This window comes from Lampetra planeri, chromosome 78, assembly GCF_965212315.1.
Source record: "Lampetra planeri chromosome 78, kcLamPlan1.2.h2, whole genome shotgun sequence".
In the NCBI taxonomy this organism is placed as follows: Eukaryota; Metazoa; Chordata; class Hyperoartia; order Petromyzontiformes; family Petromyzontidae; genus Lampetra; species Lampetra planeri.
The window spans coordinates 3321889-3345488 of NC_136183.1; the positions used below are offsets into that span (position 1 = coordinate 3321889).

At 53.4% G+C, this 23600-nt stretch overlaps 1 protein-coding gene across 3 annotated transcripts in view; it reads right to left on the reverse strand.

Annotated features, from left to right (window-relative positions):
• Nucleotides 1-14360, reverse strand: part of LOC144738134 (uncharacterized) — a 66161-nt gene extending 51801 nt beyond the window's left edge. For all 3 annotated transcript variants that reach the window (XR_013589146.1, XR_013589145.1, XR_013589147.1), the window contains exon 1: nt 14155-14360. The gene's annotated coding sequence lies outside the window, so the exon portion shown is untranslated. The remainder of the gene's footprint in view (nt 1-14154) is intronic.
• Nucleotides 14361-23600: the final 9240 nt, after the last annotated feature.

Below are 23600 nucleotides of genomic sequence, written 5' to 3' on the forward strand. Positions count from 1 at the left end.
AAGCAAGCAAGCAAGCGAACTTAATATAAAGGATTTAAAAATACAACGGTTTTGTCAACAACTGGTCCAACACCAAATGAGACTAGGCTCTAAGAAAAGCTGTCTCGGGTGTGGACCAATCAACTTCAAGGACAGTGCATACATTATCAGAGTTATGTTTTTTGTTTGCATTACGACTGCAGGTATTGCGGTCAATGCAAACATGACTCCTCGTAAAAAAGGTGTCAGTTTTGTTGCCAGATAGAAGGGTAAAAAAACAATTATCATATTTTTCGACTGGCAAATGAGGTTCCAATGGTGTAAATGCTTTACCCCGAGCTCTCAATACTCTGATGGTGCATTGTCTTTGAGTTGTACGCCTTTTGGCGTCATCTGGTCCAACACCATGTGAGACTAGGCTCTAAGAAAAGCTGTCTCGGGTGTGGACCAATCAACTTGAAGGACAGTGCATATCATTATCAGAGTTGTGTGTTTTGTTTGCATTATGGCTGCAGGTATTGTGCTTATTGCAAACATGATCCCTTGTATAAAGGTGTCAGTTTTTGTACCAGTTGAAAGAGTAAAAACCTATCACTATATTTTGATACTGGTAAAGGAGATGTCTCATAGTGTAAATGCTTTACCCCGAGCTCTCATACTCTGATGGTGCATTGTCTTTGAGTTGTGCGCCTTTTGGCGTCATCTGGTCCAACACCATGTGAGACTAGGCTCTAAGGAAAGCTGTCTCGGGTGTGGACCAATCAACTTCAAGGACAGTGCATATCATTATCAGAGTTATGTTTTTTTCATTATGACTGCAGGTATTGTGGTCTATGCAAACATGACTCCTCGTAAAAAAGGTGTCAGTTTTGTTGCCAGATATGAAGTATTCGGAATGACGGCGGAAAACCACTTGACGGGTAGCACACTTTATAAAATCTTGTCTTTCCACAATAACACGTGTGGTCACTATTTCTCACACTACACACTCCACTTGACACGTGTGGTCACTACAACTCACGCTGCACATTCCACTTGACACGTGTGGTTACTACGGCTCACGGTGCACGCTCACGCTACTCGCTCACGGTGCACGCTCACGCTACTCGCTCACGGTGCACGCTCACGCTACTCGCTCACGGTGCACGCTCACGCTACTCGCTCACGGTGCACGCTCACGCTACACGCTCACGGTGCACGCTCACGGGCACTCCAGCCCCGTAGCGTCCGTGGAGCCTACAGACCCACCCCAGCTTGGGCGTGGGTCACGACCTCTGGGTCCCGCGGGCCGGCCCTCACACAGACGTTCGGCCCCGGGTCCCAAGGTCCCGCCTCTGAGCCACACAGGGCCCCGGTCCCCACAAGGACAGCGGGACTAGGTGCCTCAGGGCCCTATCTCTTCCTCCTCCGTCTTCTGTCTTCACTGGTCACCAACTCCTCGTGCGCCTGTGCGCACCGCCTTATATAGCCTCCGCTCCCGGGAGACGGAGCGTATGCGGACCGCGACGTGAGCACCCCCTTAGTTGACCAATCCCCACGCGCTGCCACACGATCCCCCCGCTGTCAGCGCGCGTCACCGATACCCAGCCAATCACTACCTCATAACCCATGACCCCGCGCTGACCCATGATCCTTCACCGTCAGCGCGCGTCACCAACACACACAGCCAATCACCACGCGCTGGCACACGATCCTTACCCCAGCGCGTATCACCACTACAGATAGAAGGGTAAAAACCAGTTATCATATTTTCTACTGGCAAATGAGGTTCCAATGGTGTAAATGCTTAACCCTGAGCTCTCATACTCTGATAGTGCATTGTCTTTGAGTTGTGCGCCTTTTGGCGTCATCTGGTGCAACACCATGAGAGACTAGGCTCTAAGGAAAGCTGTCTCGGGTGTGGACCAATCAACTTCAAGGACAGTGCATATCATTATCATCATCAGAGTTGTTTCTTTTTGTTTGCATTTTGACTGCTTGTGTTGTGGTTATTGCAAACATGATGCCTTGTATAAAGGTGTCAGTTTTTGTACCAGTTGAAAGGGTAAAAACCTACCACTATATTTTGCCACTGGTAAAGGAGATGTCTCATAGTGCAAATGCTTACCCCGAGCTCTCATACTCTGATGGTGCATTGTCTTTGAGTTGTGCGCCTTTTGGCGTCATCTGGTCCAACACCATGTGAGACTAGGCTCTAAGGAAAGCTGTCTCGGGTGTGGACCAATGAACTTCAAGGACCATGTGAGACTAGGCTATAAGGAAAGCTGTCTCGGGTGTGGACCAATGAACTTCAAGGACCATGTGAGACTAGGCTCTAAGGAAAGCTGTATTGGGTGTGGACCAATGAACTTCAAGGACCATGTGAGACTAGGCTCTAAGGAAAGCTGTCTCGGGTGTGGACCAATCAACTTCAAGGACAGTGCATATCATTATCATCATCAGAGTTGTTTCTTTTTGTTTGCATTTTGACTGCTTGTGTTGTGGTTATTGCAAACATGATGCCTTGTATAAAGGTGTCAGTTTTTGTACCAGTTGAAAGGGTAAAAACCTACCACTATATTTTGCCACTGGTAAAGGAGATGTCTCATAGTGCAAATGCTTACCCCGAGCTCTCATACTCTGATGGTGCATTGTCTTTGAGTTGTGTGAGACTAGGCTCACACAACTCAAGGAAAGCTGTCTCGGGTGTGGACCAATCAACTTCAAGGACCATGTGAGACTAGGCTCTAAGGAAAGCTGTCTCGGGTGTGGACCAATCAACTTCAAGGACAGTGCATATCATTATCATCATCAGAGTTGTTTCTTTTTGTTTGCATTTTGACTGCTTGTGTTGTGGTTATTGCAAACATGATGCCTTGTATAAAGGTGTCAGTTTTTGTACCAGTTGAAAGGGTAAAAACCTACCACTATATTTTGCCACTGGTAAAGGAGATGTCTCATAGTGCAAATGCTTACCCCGAGCTCTCATACTCTGATGGTGCATTGTCTTTGAGTTGTGCGCCTGTTGGCGTCATCTGGTCCAACACCATGTGAGACTAGGCTCTAAGGAAAGCTGTCTCGGGTGTGGACCAATGAACTTCAAGGACCATGTGAGACTAGGCTCTAAGGAAAGCTGTCTCGGGTGTGGACCAATGAACTTCAAGGACCATGTGAGACTAGGCTCTAAGAAAAGCTGTCTCGGGTGTGGACCAATGCACTTCAAGGACCATGTGAGACTAGGCTCTAAGGAAAGCTGTCTCGGGTGTGGACCAATCAACTTCAAGGACCATGTGAGACTAGGCTCTAAGGAAAGCTGTCTCGGGTGTGGACCAATCAACTTCAAGGACAGTGCATATCATTATCATCATCAGAGTTGTTTCTTTTTGTTTGCATTTTGACTGCTTGTATTGTGGTTATTGCAAACATGATGCCTTGTATAAAGGTGTCAGTTTTTGTACCAGTTGAAAGGGTAAAAACCTACCACTATATTTTGCCACTGGTAAAGGAGATGTCTCATAGTGTAAATGTTTACCCCGAGCTCTCAATACTCTGATGGTGCATTGTCTTTGAGTTGTGCGCCTTTTGGCGTCATCTGGTCCAACACCATGTGAGACTAGGCTCTAAGGAAAGCTGTCTCGGGTGTGGACCAATCAACTTCAGGGACAGTGATTATCATTATCAGAGTTTACACCATTGGTACCTCATTTGCCAGTAAAAAATATGTGAGTGGTGAGTCTGTGACAATTATCATTATCAGAGTTGTTTCTTTTTGTTTGCATTCTGACTGCTTGTGTTGTGGTTATTGCAAACATGATGCCTTGTATAAAGGTGTCAGTTTTTGTACCAGTTGAAAGGGTAAACACCTATTACTATTGAAGTACCGGTGAAGACGCTGGACACCCAGGTTGAGGCACACGTATATTTATTTCAGCTTATCGGTACAGGACAACACTAGAGGGGGTAGCGGCCCCCTCACCCGGATAACTGGGGATACCCCCTAGCTAATCTCACCTATCCCCAAGTCCTCCTCTAACGAGCTAGGGGAGGCTAACTGGCCCGACACTGGTGAGTCGGGCTACGGTCTCCGGAGTCCCAGGGTCTAACCCTGGTTCACGGAACCACGCCTCTGGCTCGCTCCTCTGCAGCCCTGACAAGGGCGGCGTCGAGGGGAGTCCAGGGCTCTAGCTAGAGGATCTTCACTCTTCCTCCTTCGTTCCCAGACTGAGCCCCGAGCTCTCTTTGTCCTCCCCCTTTATACCCCCCATCAGGATCACAACCCCCCAGGCTGCCTGATGCGGACGTCGCTGCGGGCACCCCCCCCGTGTACTCCCGTAACTCCGCCCACTGTGTTTGTTACCCATTGGATCGTATGCACTTACAGCCCTCCCGTAACAGCCCTACATCACCCCCCCCATTACAGCTCGCAGCCGTCCCGGCTGCAACAATTCCAAATAAAGGAACAATTACCCCTCGACCCCGTGTGTGCCTCATTTTTTCAACAAAATGCAAATAGCAGAACAACAACAAGAACAACAACCATACCCCTGAAGGGAATGTCCGACGCACCCCCCCCCCCCGCATAAATACGAAATCCGTAAGCACGTATGTACAACTAGCCAGGAACTCCCCCATCACACACAGCACACCCACGACACACAACGCACCCACAACACACACACCGCGCCCACACAACACAACACACTCAGTGTGCAAGGAGCACACCACCGACGCAGCATACAGTAACCATGACACGTGAAGGAAAATAAATAAGAAAAGTTTTTTTTTTTCTTTTTCTTCCTGCTGTATATTATAAGAGTCTGCGCATTTTAGCGCGCGTCCTTGCCGCAGGCCCGTCACACGGGGCAACCCCGGACGGCGGACCATCCGGTGGCGGCTGTCCCATTCGAGGTGAGGTCGCGATTGAAGTCGCGCGACTGTCGGCATCACCTGTGGGGGTTCCAGGGCGTGAGCCCGTCATTCCCGGTACACCTGTGGGTGGGACAGCCGGCAACACATCAGGCGAGAGCAGCGACGGACCCTCCGAGTCGGTCGACCCCCCACATGCTTGGCCTCGCGTGCGTGGCGTGGGCCCCCGCACCGCAACAAACGGCTTCAGCCTAGAGGGGTGTACAAACCACCGGCGCCTCCCCCATTGGATTCGAACGCACTGAGGCCTCAAAACCTCAATAACCTCGACGGGGCCCCGCCACGGGCGTACGAGTTTAGAGGAGGTCGCGAGTGGTACCTGGGGACAGTGCAGCCATGCCCTGTCCCCCGGCTTCCACTGCAGCACGTGCGCGCGAGCCAGTCTGAGGCGCTCGTTCGCCTTCTGACGCCTGTCAGAATTTAGCCTCGCCGCATCCCGCACCTCAGTCAGTTTGTCAAGGTTAAATTTAACGTGATCGTCCAATTTAGATTTGCCCAGCGGCACGTGGATCTGCAACTGTGCCCGAACAGGTGGGTCGGGTTCGCGGCCATACATAAGAAAGAAAGGTGAAAACCCCGTCGCAGCATGGGGAGCCAATCTGTATGCCGCTAGAACCCCTTGAATTTGTAAGTCCCAATCAGCCTGTGAGTCCGAAACTTGCTGCGACAACATAGACGTGATGGTGCGATGCAGACGCTCGACCATCCCGTCCGTTTGCGGGTGATAGGGGGAGGTTCGAATTTTTTTCGTTCCCAGGAGATCACAGACTTGTTTTAGGAGTTTCCCCGAAAAATTTCTACCCTGGTCGGTCAACAACCGCTCCGGGGCACCTTTGTCCATGACATAACCTTGGACAAAGGCGTCGACGATGGCTGCTGCCGACTGATTCGCCAGGGGCCAGGCCATAGGCCAGCGCGTAAAATATTCGACCCCAGTAAGCAAATATTTATTTCCCCTGGAGGTGGCGGGGAATGGCCCCAGAATATCCAGTGCGACCAGTTCATTTATTCTGGAGACCTGGATGGATTGTAAGGGCGGGTTCGACTCCCGTGCCGGTGGTTTGCGCTGCGCACACTGAGGGCATGCCGCCAACAGATCAGCAACATCCCTTGTCATACCCGGCCAAAAAAAATTCAGCTGAAGCAAGGCGAGTGTTTTCTGGGTACCTAGGTGGAGGAGGCGCTCATGAGCAGCCCACACCACCTTACCTCGTAGGCCAGAAGGGACCACCAGCCGGTGACGCTGGGATTTCCCGTCCCAATGCATAAGCAAGCCCGCATGGGTTTCCCATGCGTCGGCATGACCCGTCACACGCCCCCTCTCCCCGGCGCGACGACGCAACGCGAGGAGGGAGGCATCCTCCAACTGGAGGCGCCCCCATTCATCAACGGGCAATCCAAGCAGGGAATCTCTCCCCTGTTCGGCGATATCAATGGGGACTACCGTTTCATCGTCGGCGGCCGCCGCCAGGACCGGAACCATCACGTCCCCCACTGGCTTGCAACGCCCCGACCCCAGGAGACATGCGCATTCGGAGGCGGTTGGCATCCGTGACAGAGCGTCAGCGTTGGTGTGGCGAACGCCCTTACGATAAGTGGTTTCAAAACTGAAATCCTGGAGGACCTCCAGCCATCGGGACAATTGTCCCGATGGCTGTTGAACCTTCAGGGCGTACTGCAGTGCCGCATGATCTGTGCGGACGGTGAAATGCCGACCGTACAGATATGGGCGATACTGTTGGATGAAATAGACAATTGCCAACAGTTCCCTACGGGTGACACAATATCTTTGCTCCGTTGGAGACAACACCCGACTGCCGTACGCGACCACCCGTTCCACGCCGTCAACCACCTGGGAAAGCACGCCTCCAATACCCGTGTTGCTCGCGTCGGTGTCGAGCAAAAACGGCCTCGAAAAATCTGGGTAAATCAAGGGAGGAGCCTTCACCAGCGCGTCCCGAAGGGAGCAGAAAGCAGCTTCCTCATCCTGACCCCAGTGGAACCGAACCCCTTTAGATGTTAACGCGTGTAGGGGTTTGGCAATTGTTGCAAAATTAGCGACGAAGCGTCGGTAATATGATGCGAAGCCAATAAAACTCCTGACCTCTCCCACCGAGGTGGGAGTCGGCCAGGAGCTGACACACTGCGTTTTGGCGGGATCGGTAGCAATACCCGAGCGCCCTACGATGTGCCCCAAATAACGCACCGACTCGCGTAACAAATGGCATTTTTGGGGCTTAAATTTCAAATTAGCAGCCCGCATCTTTAGGAAAACCGCCCGCAACCTCTGGAGATGTTCATCAAAAGTTTTACCAAAGACAATAACGTCATCCAAATAAATCAGGCACGATTCCCATTGCAATCCAGCCAAAACCAATTCCATCAATCGCTGGAAAGTTGCCGGCGCTGAGTGTAAGCCCATCGGCAACCGGTTGAATTGGAACAGGCCGTGCGGTGTACGGAAAGCAGTTTTAGGCTTAGAATCATCGTCCAGAGGAAGCTGCCAGAATCCCGAAAGTAAATCTAGTGTGGAGAAGAATCGCGCTCCCGCCAAAGCGTCCAGCGATTCGTCCATCCGTGGGAGCGGGTATGCGTCGGCAACCGAAATTTTATTAAGGCGCCGAAAATCCACGCAAAACCGCAACGAGCCGTCCTGCTTTTTAACCAGGACGATCGGCGCTCCCCACGGGCTGGTGGAGGGAGAAATGATGTCGGCGGCTAACATGTCATCAACAGCCGATTTGACATGGTCCTTTTCGGCGGGACTTAACCGAAACGGATTTTGGCGAATTGGCGCGCTGTCACCCGTGTCAATATGGTGACGCAGCAGGTGAGTGCAACCCAAATCATATTTATCACGACTGAAAACGTCGGAAAATTCCCTCAGTAGCGTTCTAAGCTGTTGGCGCTCTGAATTTGTCAGGTCCGTCGATCCCGCACAAAGCGCGTCGATCCACCCTTCATCGCTGTCCGAATGTGGGAGCATCCGGGAAGCAGTGCCAACGTGGTTCGCGACAGGTTCCTCGCAGGGCATTGGCGTCGCGTGAGCGAGCACCGTCCCTTGAGGAACCACCACCGTCTGCGATCCCACATTTAGGACCGCGATGAAAGGGTCCCCGTCCCCTCTTACGACGGTCTGGGCCGGAATCAAATGAGGCCCATTAACCCCGGCCCTAGACGGTCCCAGCAAAACACCCTGATCCCCTATGCCCTTAGCGAAGGGCTTACGAAGTTTCAGAGGCACTAGCATTTGAGCTCCCGGCGGCACACGAACAGTTTCAACGACGAACGCCGGTACCGTCGCGAACGCCGACCGAGCCGCCGCAGGGGATGGCAGGAACGCCATGCGCCGCCCCGATGGAAGCTCAATGCATCCTTGGTCGATCAAAATACGAATGGGCATTTTACCTAAGAAATCCGTCCCCAGCAGGCACGGAACCGCCAGCGAGGAGGAAACGAAAATCGGCCCCGACAATTTGATGTCCCCAATAGAAATTTGCGCTCGAATCTGTCCCATGATGCCGAGAGAGCCCCCGTTAGCGGCATAGAATGGGACGTTAACCGGCAGTAAAGGCCGGCTTTGTACGGGCAGAATATTGTAAATTAATTCCGAAATGATTGTCGCCGATGCCCCCGTATCGACCAAGATGCGTACTTCTACCCCGTCAATGTGTCCGACTACGGCCGACGACCCTGACGACGCGGCTACCACGCGATGGGCCAACACGGACCACTGTTTGGGCTCGATTTGAGTCCCCGCAGTGATCCGCGTTGGCCCCTCGCAACGCGACATCGGCCCCCCGTTTGTTGTGGTGCGAGAGCGTGCAACGGGTAGGTGCTTTGGCCAAACATGTGTGGTGCCGCGACTCGCCGGGTCATGTTGCTGGAGCTTGGGAGGAGGAGGCCCGGCGTCCCGTCGAGCCGTCGTCCCGCGCTGTCGAGGAGAGCGGCACCCCGAGGCGACGTGGCCCCGGACGCCGCAGTTGAAACACCGCGGGAGCCCCGGTGGAGACGACGGGCGGTTGAAACGGCTTGACCCGTCCCGGGCCGACCGTACTTCTTGCGCCTGTTGCCGTCGATGGTCGACGGCGAAGAGCTCCTCCGTCGGAAGGGTGGCTGCAGCCACCGCACGCCCTGCCGATGCCCTGCTGGCTTTCCGCCGCAGGGACAGAAGGTTGGCGTGAAGGAGGCGCGCCGCCTGAAGAGAGGTCATCTCGGCGTCCTCCTGTGCGACGACAGCGATGTCCAGGTCGTCTGCCAGGAGGAGTATTTTCTCCGTGACCATCGCGTCCACGCCATCGTCGTCCATACGGGGAAAAGCCGTCTTAGCCAGCGCTAGGAGGCTCGTCCTGTATGCCAGGGGCGACTCCTTCTCACCCCGCTTGCGCTCGTAGAACCGCTCTCTGCATTCCGCTGAAGGTCCATAGACCCCGGCCAGCAGCTGTAGTGCCTTCGGCAGAGTAGACCGCTTCTCTTTCGGCGCCGATGTGAGGGCGGCGAGCGCGTCTGCGTCGAGGAGCGCCGGCAGCGCGCAGAGGGCTTCATCGTCGGACCACCTTGCCATTTCTTGGTGGGCGATGAAGCGTCGCTGGAAGCCGCCCCAGTCGCCCTCTGCACCAACAAATTCTTTCAGCGGAGGCAGCCGTTGTTGTAGCGCAGCGTTCGCCTTGGACGTCTGTAGGCTGCTATCCCCGGGACTCGGCTGTGCGTCGGCGCGAATGGCAGATGGAATCGCCTGTCGCGGATGTGATGACGCTCCCTCCGCTGGAGATGACGCAGCTGTCCCAGCGAGAGCGGTGTCGGACCCAAGGTTGAGCCCGGCCACGCCCTCCGCAGCTGCCGTGACGATGGCGGGAAATTCAAAGTTTGAGTTTTCAGAAATGGCGGGAAGGCGCTCAGGTTGACGACTCCCCTCGCCCCGTGGTGGACCACCAGCCCCCAGCCGCGTGATGTTTTCCAGCGTGGCGGCAGCGGCGTACAGTAGCTCCGCCAGTCTCTCGTGAGCCAGCCGTAGCGCGTCTGGCTGCGGCCCCTCTTCATGCCGATGCCCCGGTAGGAACGCGTCGGCCCCCGGCTGCGCCATGTCTTGGTGAGCCGCCTCGGGCTCAACGACTTCAGCAGTGTCCTCCTCCGGTACTCTGGCTCGAGCTGTCTGACGTGTTTCCATGTCCGTAGTACTTCTGACACCAGATGAAGTACCGGTGAAGACGCTGGACACCCAGGTTGAGGCACACGTATATTTATTTCAGCTTATCGGTACAGGACAACACTAGAGGGGGTAGCGGCCCCCTCACCCGGATAACTGGGGATACCCCCTAGCTAATCTCACCTATCCCCAAGTCCTCCTCTAACGAGCTAGGGGAGGCTAACTGGCCCGACACTGGTGAGTCGGGCTACGGTCTCCGGAGTCCCAGGGTCTAACCCTGGTTCACGGAACCACGCCTCTGGCTCGCTCCTCTGCAGCCCTGACAAGGGCGGCGTCGAGGGGAGTCCAGGGCTCTAGCTAGAGGATCTTCACTCTTCCTCCTTCGTTCCCAGACTGAGCCCCGAGCTCTCTTTGTCCTCCCCCTTTATACCCCCCATCAGGATCACAACCCCCCAGGCTGCCTGATGCGGACGTCGCTGCGGGCACCCCCCCCGTGTACTCCCGTAACTCCGCCCACTGTGTTTGTTACCCATTGGATCGTATGCACTTACAGCCCTCCCGTAACAGCCCTACACTATTATCAGAGTTGTGTTTTTTGTTTGCATTACGACTGCAGGTATTGTGGTCTATGCAAACATGACTCCTTGTAAAAAAGATGTCAGTTTTGTTGCCAGATAAAAGGGTAAAAAAGCAATTATATTTTTACTGGCAAATGAGGTTCCAATTGTGTAAATGCTTTACCCCGAGCTCTCAATACTCTGATGGTGCATTGTCTTTGAGTTGTGCGCCTTTTGGCGTCATCTGGTCCAACACCATGTGAGACTAGGCTCTAAGGAAAGCTGTCTCGGGTGTGGACCAATCAACTTCAAGGACAGTGCACATTATCAGAGTTGTGTTTTTTGTTTGCATTACGACTGCAGGTATTGTGGTCTATGCAAACATGACTCCTTGTAAAAAAGATGTCATTTTTGTTGCCAGATATAAGGGTAAAAAAACAATTATCACAATAAAATTGCATTCGAGAGAGAGGCAAAGGTCCCCCGTGTAGCCTCTGACAGGCTGTAGGGGCAAGTGCTGTTAGCGAGCACCTATGAAGGCCGGCACGGCACACGAGGGGGTGGGTGGCCAGCACCACGCCCGACCGCCTTTGTCTCCCCAGTGGCGATGTTTACACACCGCACCAGGTACTCATTTCAGGCTGAGTCGACCTAGGGGAGGCCCGGGACTGGTTCAGATAATCGTCACTGGTGTTGGCCGTGAGCGGGAATCGAACTCGGGTCGCCGGGTTCGTAGCGCAGCGTAGCGCTAACCGCTACACTACCACTCCCCACACACAGACAGACACATACACACAGACACACACACAGACAGAGACAACACAGAGACACACAGAGAGAGAGAGACAACAGAGAGAGAGAGACAACAGAGAGAGAGACACACACACAACAGAGACACACAGAGAGAGACAGAGAGACAGAGACACACAGAGAGACACACAGAGAGAGACAGAGACACAGAGAGAGAGAGACACACACACAACATAGACACAGAAAAACACACAAAATAGACACACAGAGACACACAAAATAGACACACAGAGACAGAGACACACAACTTAGACACAGAGAGAGACACACAACATAGACACACATAGAGAGAAACACAGAGACAGAGACACACAGAGACAGAGAGACACACACAGAGACACACAGAGACAGAGAGAGACACACAGGGAGAGAGACAGAGAGACACACACAACATAGACACAGAGACAGAGAGAGACACACAGAGACAGAGAGAGACACACAGAGACACACAGGGACAGAAAGAGACACACAGAGAGAGACACAGAGAGAGAGACACAGAGAGAGAGAGAGAGAGACACACAACATAGACACACACAGAGACAGAGAGAGACACACATAGACACAGAGACCCACACAACATAGACAGACACACAGAGAGAGACACACAGAGAGAGAGACTCACACAGAGAGACACACACACAGAGACAGAGAGAGACACGCAGAGACACACACAGATAGACACGCAGAGACACAGAGAGAGAGAGAGACACACACAGAGACAGACACACACAGAGAGACTCACACAGAGAGACACACACAGAGACAGAGAGATACACACAACAGAAACACACACAGAGACACACACATATAGACAGAGAGACACGCAGAGAGAGACACACAGAGAGAAACACACACAGAGACAGAGAGAGAGACACGCAGAGAGAGACACACAGAGAGAAACACACACAGAGACAGAGAGAGACACGCAGAGAGAGAGACACACAGAGAGAAACACACACAGAGACAGAGAGAGACACGCAGAGACACACACAGATAGACACGCAGAGACACAGAGAGAGAGACACACACATAGACACAGAGAGACACACAACATAGACACACATAGAGAGAGACACACAGAGACAGAGATACACAGAGAGACAGAGACACACACAACAGACACAGAGACAGAGAGGCACACAGAGAGACACACAGAGAGAGACACACACCACAGACACACAGAGAGACACACACACATAGAGAGACACACAGAGAGACACACATAGACACACACCATAGACACACAGAGACAGACACAGAGAGAGACACACCGAGACAGAGAGAGACACAGAGAGACACACAACATAGACATACACGGAGACAGAGAGACACGCACACAGAGAGACACACACAGAGACACACACCATAGACACACACCATAGACACACAGAGACAGACACAGAGAGAGACATACAGAGACACACACCATAGACACACAGAGACAGACACACAGAGACAGAGAGACACACACACAGAGACACACAACATAGACACGCACAGAGACACACAACATAGACACACACAGAGACACACAGAGACAGAGACACACACAGAGGAAGACACACACACAGACACACAACATAGACACAGAGACACACACAGAGAGACACACCGAGACAGACACACCGAGACAGACACACAGAGAGAGACACACACAGAGAGAGACACACACAGAGAGACACACACAGAGATACACACAACATAGACACACAGAGACAAGACACACACAGAGAGACGCACACAGAAAGACACACACACAGAGACACAGAGATACACACAACATAGACACAGCGAGAGATACACACATAGATACATAGACACACAGAGACACACAGAGACAAGACACACAGAGAGACACACACACAGAGACACACACAACATAGACAGAGACACAGAGAGAGATACACACATAGATACATAGACACACACCATAGACACACAGAGACAAGACACACAGAGAGACACACAACATAGACACACACAGATAGAGACACACACAGAGACACACACAGAGACACACAACATAGACAAAACATAAGACACACAGAGACAGACACAGAGAGACACACACAACAGAGACACAACATAGACACAGAGACACACACAGACACACACACCACAGACACACACAGACACACACACCACAGACACACACACAGAGACACAGACACACACAGAGACACACACAACACAGACACGCAGAGGGACAGACACACGCACAGAGACACACGCACAGAGACACACAGAGAGATACACACAGACACACACACACAGAGACGCACACAGAGACACACATTTTGGCAACAACAAAAACCGGCAACACGAAGGATTTCCCATCCCCGGCCGAAACCATCAAAACGCCGCCTTCAAAGCGTCAGACCGTAGCCATCTAGCACCTCGTTAGCTCGGGCACAAGACGGGAAGACCTCCACAGCAGTCTAGGCGAGAGTCCGAAACGTTGGACTTCAATAAGATCAATAGAACCTCACCGGTGGGGATCTAAATCTTGCGCAGCGCGCTCGTCTAGAAAGGCGAATCGAAGCCTCTTGCCGGCATCGGATCGCAAGATCCGACGCACGGTTAGATCGGACACAAGGCGAGGAAGAAGATGAGCCGCTCCGTACGTCCGTGGGACGTTCGTAACGTCGGCTTTGAGCGCTTTAACGCGGTCATCCTAAATTATCTGAAACACCACCGCCATCGCTACTAGCCCCCGCGTACGAGAAAAAAAAACGCCGTTCGCAAAACGCGTCTCACCTCTCAATTCCTTCGTCTCTATCGCTCCCCCGACTCTCCTTCCCTTCCCCTCCTTCCTTCCACCGCCGCTGCCGTTGTCGTTCGTTCCTTCCTCTCCTTCCTCTCCTTCTCTGTCGTTCCCTCCCCCACTTTTCCACTCCGCTCTGGGAAGCCACGAAGCAAACAACAATGGCCGCCGTGAGGTGGGGGGGAGGGGGGAGGATGTGACGTCACTGCCGGTCACGTGGTGGTTGCCGACCGCCACCCGCCCTACATAAGATGACGACCCCGCCCGTATTGTAATGATGGGGGGGGGGGGGAGCTTCCCTGACCAAGATGGTGGGAATATGACGCTACTTCCGGTCCATGTTAACAATTGAGGTGGGGGGGGTTTAGCCGGCTCGTGACGTCGCTACCGGTCACGTGGCGTTGTCCCATCTCCTTACGTAAGATGGCGACCCACGTATTGCTATGAGCGCGAGTGGGGAATACCCCTCACCAAGATGGCAGAGGGTTGAGGTATGACGTAAACTTCCGGTACACGTCACCAATCGAGTGCGTTGGAGGGAGGGGGTTAATCCGTTTGGTGACGTCACTGCCAGTCACGTGACGTTGCCCAGCTCCCACAATCTTGGGTCGGGGGAGAGAGAGGAACACGTCGCCATCTTGGGTAGGGAGAGAAAGGAAGACGTCGCCATCTTGGGTAGGGGGATAGAGGAAAACGTCGCCATCTTGAGTAGGGAGGGGAGAAGGGACGACGTCGCAACATTAGGTAAGGGGGTTGGAAGACGTCGCCATCTTGGATAGGGGAGAGAAAGGAAGACGCCGCCATCTTGGGTAGGGGGGGAGAAAGGAAGACGTCACCATATTGGGTAGGGGAGAGAAAGAAAGACGTCGCCATATTGGGTAGGGGAGAGAAAGGAAGACGTCGCCATATTGGGTAGGGGAGAGAAAGGAAGACGTCGCCATATTGGGTAGGGGAGAGAAAGGAAGACGTCGCCATATTGGGTAGGGGAGAGAAAGGAAGACGTCGCCATCTTGGGTATGGGGAGAGAAAGGAAGACGTCGCCATCTTGGGTAGGGGAGAGAAAGGAAGACGTCGCCATCTTGGGTAGGGGGAGAAAAAGGAAGACGTCGCCATCTTGGGAAGGGGGAGAGAAAGGAAGACGTCGCCATATTGGGTATGGGAGAGAAAGGAAGACCTCGCCATATTGGGTAGGGGGAGAGAAAGGAAGATGTCGCCATATTGGGTAGGGGAGAAAAAGGAAGACGTCGCCATCTTGGGTAGGGGGGCGAAGACGTCGCTATTGTGAGTAGGGGAGAGAGACGCTGAAGCCACCATCTTGGGTAGGGGAAGAGAGGAAGACGAGGCTCTAAAAGCTGTCTCGGGTGTGGACCAATCAACTTCAAGGACAGTGCATAGCATTATCATCATTAGAGTTGTTTATTTTTGTTTGGTTATTGCAAACATGATGCCTTGTATAAAGGTGTCAGTTTTGTACCAGTTTAAAGGGTAAAAACCTACCACTATATTTTGCCACTGGTCAACAAAAAAAAACATGTTTTTCTGGCCTGGACTTTTGCAGCTGTTCTAGACTAATTTCAGGGTGCTGATTCCAAATCTGATCTCAGATTTGCTCTATCACATCTCATTTTATGCTATCGGCATACCCCATTTTCATTGATTTTACCCGAAATTAACTCTGTCACTTATGATTGCAAGTTGTTGCGAGTCAGTGACTGCTTTAGTGTTAAAATATGGTGCTGTATTTTTAGGATAGTGTGTTTATAATATCATTTTATGTAGATATCCACATTTATGTAATATTTTTCTTCTGCAGTTTTTATTGAAAATGTAATGTTTGATATCTCAAACACCTGATGTGATAGACACAAACTGATGCCAGATTTGGAATCAGCACCCCAAAATAACCTTAGACCCGTTGGAATACCTTATGCCAGAAAAAGTGTTTTTGACCAGTGTTTTTATTTCGATTTAAAGCTTTCGTGACTGCAGGGATTCATCTTCTTGGTTCTTTCGGTAAAGTCACGTAGAAGGGAAATAATAAAATAATAAAAATAAAACATAATAAAATAATTCTCACGACGTTTCGGCCACAACGCAAGCAGCCGTCCTCAGGTGAAGAACAGGTCTGTCGGGGAGACAGCGTCTGAATGAAACACCACCAGGCTTGGAGCGTCTATTTAAGCTGGGTTGGAGGGGGAAGAGCGCCTTGACAAAATAATTTGCATATCAAGAGGAATTTAGCATATTTATGGGAAATGCAGATATGGGATTAGTCACTACTTGTGAAATGCGTAGGAGGTAGGCAAGGGTTTCAAAGTCATATTATGCCCGTGCATTATGCAGGATTAGCAGCATCAAAGGGAGGGAGTAGGGTTAGCATTAATAATATATTATATTGGCAGAATTATTTTTAATATAAATTTTGAAAAAAGGCCTATATATACACAACGGCTGACATCTTGACTTTGAGGTGGTGCCTCCAAAGGAGACTTTTACATATTTAAGTAAACATTTGGTAAGCAGTGGGATATCGATGGACACGGTTATTTAAGTTGAATTTAAACAGATTAAAATTCAATAAATCCAAGACTAGAAGACAAATTTGTAACAAAAATCCACGATGCATTTCAAAAGTGCTCTTAAAATTACCTCCTTGCAATGAAACAGATTAGCAGACACGACGTCTCTTTCATTTATTGGTCTCTTCACGACACGGAGAAATGTTTTCTACAAACTATAACTATCAGCCTTCTAGAAGTACATCATTGATTCAGTGCAAGCCACATGTGCACAGGTATTGGTGTACAATGTCTCAACAGCAGTCGGGCTGGCTTCAACCGATGGTTACGAACATCCAAATGTTAATCATCAAGGAGCATTTCTAGTCCAAGTTCGACAAAATCTAAATAAAACGTTGCAATGGTGCGTCCTTTTGGGACACGCGTTAGCGGGTTTCGGTCTATACCCGAAACCCTAGCTAGCATCACTGTTGTTTAAATTACTGTGGGGCCTCCATTTCACACGACGCCCCAAGTTACCGTGCACGAAACACAACCAAGACCACCGCTGGTAGATTTCGAATGTATAGTGTTAACTTAGAATTTAATCTCTACAGAAAACTTACAATTTACACCATTGGAACCTCATTTGCCAGTAAAAAATATGATAATTGGTTTGTTACCCTTTTATCTGGCAACAAAACTGACACCTTATTTACACATGACTCCTTGCAAAAAAAGGTGTCAGTTTTGTTGCCAGATAAAAGGGTAAAAAAACAATGATCATATTTTGCTACTGGCAAATGAGGTTCCAATGGTGTAAATGCTTCACCCCGAGCTCTCATACTCTGATGGTGCATTGTCTTTGAGTTGTGCACCTTTTGGCGTCATCTGGTCCAACACCATGTGAGACTAGGCTCTAAGAAAAGCTGTCTCGGGTGTGGACCAATCAACATCAAGGACAGTGCATATCATTATCAGAGTTGTGTTTTGTTTGCATTATGACTGCAGGTATTGTGGTCTATGCAAACATGACTCCTCGTAAAAAAGGTGTCAGTTTTGTTGCCAGATAGAAGGGTAAAAAACCAATTATCAAAACTTACAATGTTCTAGGGGGACAGGCCTTACTACTTCTCCGGAGGAGTGCACGCATCACAAGTCACCATACCAACCCAAATGACCCTGGCAACAACACAACAACCAACACAGTCACACAATAACCTCACAACGCTGGTGGGAGAAAACCGCTGAGCAAAACTCCAAAGGGCACCAATGACGCACCGCCCGGCTCTGGAACAGACCAAACAGAAATGCTCCAAACACCACCTCGGTGGTTCATCTTCTTGGTTATTTCGGTAAAGTCACGTAGAAGGGAAGTAATAAAATAATAAAAATAAAACATAATAAAACAATTCTCACGACGTTTCGGCTACAACGCAAGCAGCCGTCTTCAGGTGAAGAATGAGACACTGCCAAGCTAGGAGCTTATATATAAGCTCAGTTGGAGGTGGAAGAAGAAGAGCGCCTTAACAAAAGAATGTGCATATCAAGAGGAATTTAGCATATTCATGGCAAATGCGTAGGAGGTGGGCGGGGGGGTTTTCAAAGTCATATTATGCCCATGCATTATGCAGGATCAGCAGCACCAAAGGGAGGGGGGGGGTAGCATTAACAAAGGGAGGGCATGTTAATAGTATGTAGAAGCAATGACACATGTGAATGGGAAAACGGTGGCAGGAGATCCGCAGCGGAGCAAATAATGCATTCCCTGTGGAGAACACAAGATACCACCTCGGTGGGTCAATCCCAACCACCTCGAGCTGGATCAGTAGCGGAATGAAATCCCCCCCACAGCTTTCTCTCGGTTCCCCACGGCGGGGCCATTTATTGAAACGAGTTCCTTTCGGAGTGGGCTGGTAGGGGGACTTGGTTGAACGGCGCATTCGTGAGATCCGCGTCACGTGGTGCTGAGCCCGCTCGAAGCACTCTTTGAATAACAAATCCAGGGCGTGGCTATGCATGACGGACAGACAAATGATAATACAGGTAGGAACAATGTTCCACACTGCCCACCAGGGATTGTTTGTCTGTCTGTCGTTGCATAAATAAATATATAATACAAACAGCTCTTTGATTGGTGGAGACCTACAGCCGGGTACGGAGAGGGGAGGAGCCTAAGGGAGGGGGGGTCAGGGGAGGGGGCTAAGTGAGGGGGGGTCAGGGAAGGGGGCTAAGGGAGGGGGGGTCAGGGGAGGGGGCTAAGGGAGGGGGGGTCAGGGGAGGGGGCTAAGGGAGGGGGGTCAGGGGAGGGGGCTAAGGGAGGGGGGGTCAGGGGAGGGGGCTAAGGGAGGGGGGTCAGGGGAGGGGGCTATGGGAGGGGGGGGGGTCAGGGGAGGGGGCTAAGTGAGGGGGGGTCAGGGGAGGGGGCTATGGGAGGGAGGGGGTCAGGGGAGGGGGCTAAGTGAGGGAGGGAGGGTCAGGGGAGGGGGCTAAGTGAGGGAGGGGGGGGTCAGGGGAGGGGGCTATGGGAGGGGGGGGTCAGGGGAGGGGGCTAAGTGAGGGGGGGGTCAGGGGAGGGGGCTAAGGGAGGGGGGGTCAGGGGAGGGGGCTAAGGGAGGGGGGGGTCAGGGGAGGGGGCTAAGTGAGGGGGGGGGGTCAGGGGAGGGGCCTATGGGAGGGGGGTCAGGGGAGGGGGCTATGGGAGGGGGGGGGGTCAGGGGAGGGGGCTAAGGGAGGGGGGGTCAGGGGAGGGGGCTAAGGGAGAGGGGTCAGGGGAGGGGGCTAAGGGAGGGGGGGTCAGAGGAGGGGGCTAAGTGAGGGGGGGTCAGGGGAGGGGGCTAAGTGAGGGGGGTGGGGTCAGAGGAGGGGGCTAAGTGAGGGGGGGTCAGGGGAGGGGGTTAAGTGAGGGGGGGGATCAGGGGAGGGGCCTAAGAGAGGGGGGGGGTCAGGGGAGGGGGCTAAGTGAGGGGGGGTCAGGGGAGGGGGCTAAGTGAGGGGGGTCAGGGGAGGGGACTAAGTGAGGGGGCTCAGGGGAGGGGGCTAAGTGAGGGGGGGGTCAGGGGAGGGGGCTAAGGGTGGGGGGGGGTCAGAGGAGGGGGCTAAGGGAGGGGGGGTCAGGGGAGGGGGCTAAGTGAGGGGGGGTCAGGGGAGGGGACTAAGTGAGGGGGCTCAGGGGAGGGGCCTATGGGAGGGGGGGTCAGGGGAGGGGCGTAAGGGAGGGGGGGTCAGAAGAGGGGGCTAAGGGAGGGGGGTCAGGGGAGGGGATTAAGGGGGGGGGGGGGGTCAGGGGAGGGGGCTAAGTGAGGGGGGTCAGGGGAGGGGCCTATGGGAGGGGGGTCAGGGGAGGGGCCTAAGGGAGGGGGGGGGGGGGGGTCAGGGGAGGGGCCTAAGGGAGGGAGGGGGGGTCAGGGAGGGGGCTATGGGAGGGGGGGGGGGGGGTCAGGGGAGGGGGATAAGTGAGGGGGGGTCAGGGGAGGGGGCTAAGGGAGGGGGGGTCAGGGGAGGGGGCTAAGGGAGGGGGGGGTCAGGGGAGGGGGCTAAGTGAGGGGGGGGTCAGGGGAGGGGGCTAAGGGAGGGGGGGTCAGGGGAGGGGGCTATGGGAGGGGGGGGGGTCAGGGGAGGGGGCTAAGGGAGGGGGGGTCAGGGGAGGGGGCTAAGGGAGGGGGGGGTCAGGGGAGGGGGCTAAGGGAGGGGGGGTCAGGGGAGGGGGCTAAGGGAGGGGGGGTCAGGGGAGGGGGCTAAGGGAGGGGGGTCAGAGGAGGGGGCTAAGTGAGGGGGGGGGGGTCAGGGGAGGGGCCTAAGGGAGGGGGGGGTCAGGGGAGAGGGCTAAGTGAGGGGGGGTCAGGGGAGGGGGCTAAGTGAGGGGGGTCAGGGGAGGGGGCTAAGGGTGGGGGGGGTCAGAGGAGGGGGCTAAGGGAGGGGGGGGTCAGGGGAGGGGGCTAAGTGAGGGGGGGTCAGGGGAGGGGACTAAGTGAGGGGGCTCAGGGGAGGGGCCTATGGGAGGGGGGGTCAGGGGAGGGGCGTAAGGGAGGGGGGGTCAGAAGAGGGGGCTAAGGGAGGGGGGTCAGGGGAGGGGATTAAGGGGGGGGGGGGGGTCAGGGGAGGGGGCTAAGTGAGGGGGGTCAGGGGAGGGGCCTATGGGAGGGGGGTCAGGGGAAGGGCCTAAGGGAGGGGGGGGGGGTCAGGGGAGGGGCCTAAGGGAGGGAGGGGGGGTCAGGGAGGGGGCTATGGGAGGGGGGGGGGGGGGTCAGGGGAGGGGGATAAGTGAGGGGGGGTCAGGGGAGGGGGCTAAGGGAGGGGGGGTCAGGGGAGGGGGCTAAGGGAGGGGGGGGGTCAGGGGAGGGGGCTAAGTGAGGGGGGGGTCAGGGGAGGGGGCTAAGGGAGGGGGGGTCAGGGGAGGGGGCTATGGGAGGGAGGGGGTCAGGGGAGGGGGCTAAGGGAGGGGGGGTCAGGGGAGGGGGCTAAGGGAGGGGGGGGGTCAGGGGAGGGGGCTAAGGGAGGGGGGGTCAGGGGAGGGGGCTAAGGGAGGGGGGGTCAGGGGAGGGGGCTAAGGGAGGGGGGGTCAGAGGAGGGGGCTAAGTGAGGGGGGGGTCAGGGGAGGGGCCTAAGGGAGGGGGGGGGGTCAGGGGAGAGGGCTAAGTGAGGGGGGGGTCAGGGGAGGGGGCTAAGTGAGGGGGGTCAGGGGAGGGGGCTAAGGGAGGGGGGGGTCAGGGGAGAGGGCTAAGTGAGGGGGGGTCAGGGGAGGGGACTAAGTGAGGGGGCTCAGGGGAGGGGCCTATGGGAGGGGGGGTCAGGGGAGGGGCGTAAGGGAGGGGGGGTCAGAAGAGGGGGCTAAGGGAGGGGGGGTCAGGGGAGGGGATTAAGGGGGGGGGGGTCAGGGGAGGGGGCTAAGTGAGGGGGGTCAGGGGAGGGGCCTATGGGAGGGGGGTCAGGGGAGGGGCCTAAGGGAGGGGGGGGGTCAGGGGAGGGGCCTAAGCGAGGGGGAGGGGCCGATAGTGAAAGGGGCTGGCTACCTGGCTGGTTGCCTGGCTACCTAAATTCAAGTTATCTTCTACACAGGTAGAGGAACAACAGGTTCCACACTTGCCCACCAGGGATTATTTGTCTGTCTGTCGTGCATATTTGTCTGTTGTGCACGAATGCGCTGTCCAACCAAGTTGCAACCTGCCCACTCTGAAGGAACGTGTTCCCTGGTGAGCAGTAGGTCTCGGCAAGGTAAGGTAAAAGTGTAAAAACGAGCCTTTTACCCTACCTTTTACCTTACCACAATCCAATCACTCTACCCTACCTTGTACCCTTTAGCAGGTAAGGTAAAAAGCAACGAGCCTACCTTTACCCTACCTTTTACCTTACCACAATACAATGACTCTACCCTACCTTGTACCCTTTAGCAGGTACGGTAAAAGTGTAAAAACGAGCCTACCTTTACCCTACCTTTTACCTTACCACAATACAATCACTCTACCCTACCTTGTACTTCAAGGACAGTGCACATACATTATTAGAGTTGTGCTTTTTGTTTGCATTGCGACCGCAGGTATTGTGGTCTATGCAAACATGACTCCTTGTAAAAAAAAAGGTGTCAGTTTTGTTGCCAGATAAAAGGGTAAAAATCAAATTATCAGTTAAGCCCCTTGGCACCACCAACGGGGGGGGGGGGGGGCTGTATGTGCTCTGTGGGTTATCTGGGGGCGCACACAACGCCACCCCTCGTTGGGGACAAGGCATAAAAGGGCAGCTCCCTGGCCGATCGGGGCCAGTTGCAGCTCAAGACCCAAGATCAGCCAGCTTAGGACCCTGGACCCCCTCGCCCCGCTTGTCCTTGTAAGGGCCGGGACGCTGTGCGGGCTAGTGGTGGGACTCTGGGACTCCCGGCTCTACGCCTTTGTAAGGGCGAGTTCCGAGGAAGTCAGAGTCCAGACCCGCACCTTGGCTGGGTCGGGTAGCCTCCCCTAGGGTAATTGTAGCCGGAGGACCCCAGAGTGTAGCCAGAGTAGTGCATCTAGGCTGTGTATCTAGGCTGTGTACCTAGGCTGTAACAGAGGACTGTTGGAGTGTTGTATTGTAATAAAGAAGTTACCTCTACAAGTGTCTTCGGAACCCATTACACACGTACAGTGATACCTCGGTTCACGAACGCTTGTTCACGAACAACTCGGTTCACGAACAGAAAAGTTCATAAAAATATGCTCCGGTTCACGAACTCCGCTTCGGTTCACGAACAGGAGCCACGGCCATTTTAATGCTATTTCCAGGCTGTCACATGGTGGTGACTTCCTGTAGGAAGATCGTGGAGAGAAGAAGAGACACAGAAATAAGTACTGTGAGTACTGTGAAGACACTTTCAGTGACTTTTTGCTTTTTGGTGTGCTTTTTAGCACATACAGTACTGTACTACTGTACTGTACAATACTGTACTTACTGTATTGTACAGTTCACCCGTTTTGAGTGCTTACTGAAGTCATCTCAAGCAAGGTTAGTGTTCTCTCTTTATACATTACTATACTGTACAGTACTAATGTGTATTGTAATTTGTTTCATATTTTTGTGCTTCAAAAACCAAAAAAAAAAGGTCAGAACGGATTAACCGGATTTACATTGAACCCTATGGGAAAATGTGCCTCGGTTCACGACCAATTCGGTTCGCGACCAGAGTCAGTTCACAAATTAAGTTTGTGAACCGAGGTATCACTGTAATACAAAATTATAATTTGTGTTGTGGAGAATGTATCTCCTATACGTAACTTTTAAGTGGTATGCCTTGTAACTAACGAATGATGCGAATGTTCCTTATTTCAAAGACGATGACTTGTTCCAGAGGCAGATGCTTCCTGAATCACGAAAAATACCAGTTGACCCGTATCACAAGAACAACAGCTCCCACGTGAGTTATCTGTACAGCTTACTTCTGTAGTAGGTTCAATGAGACGTGGACGATGTAG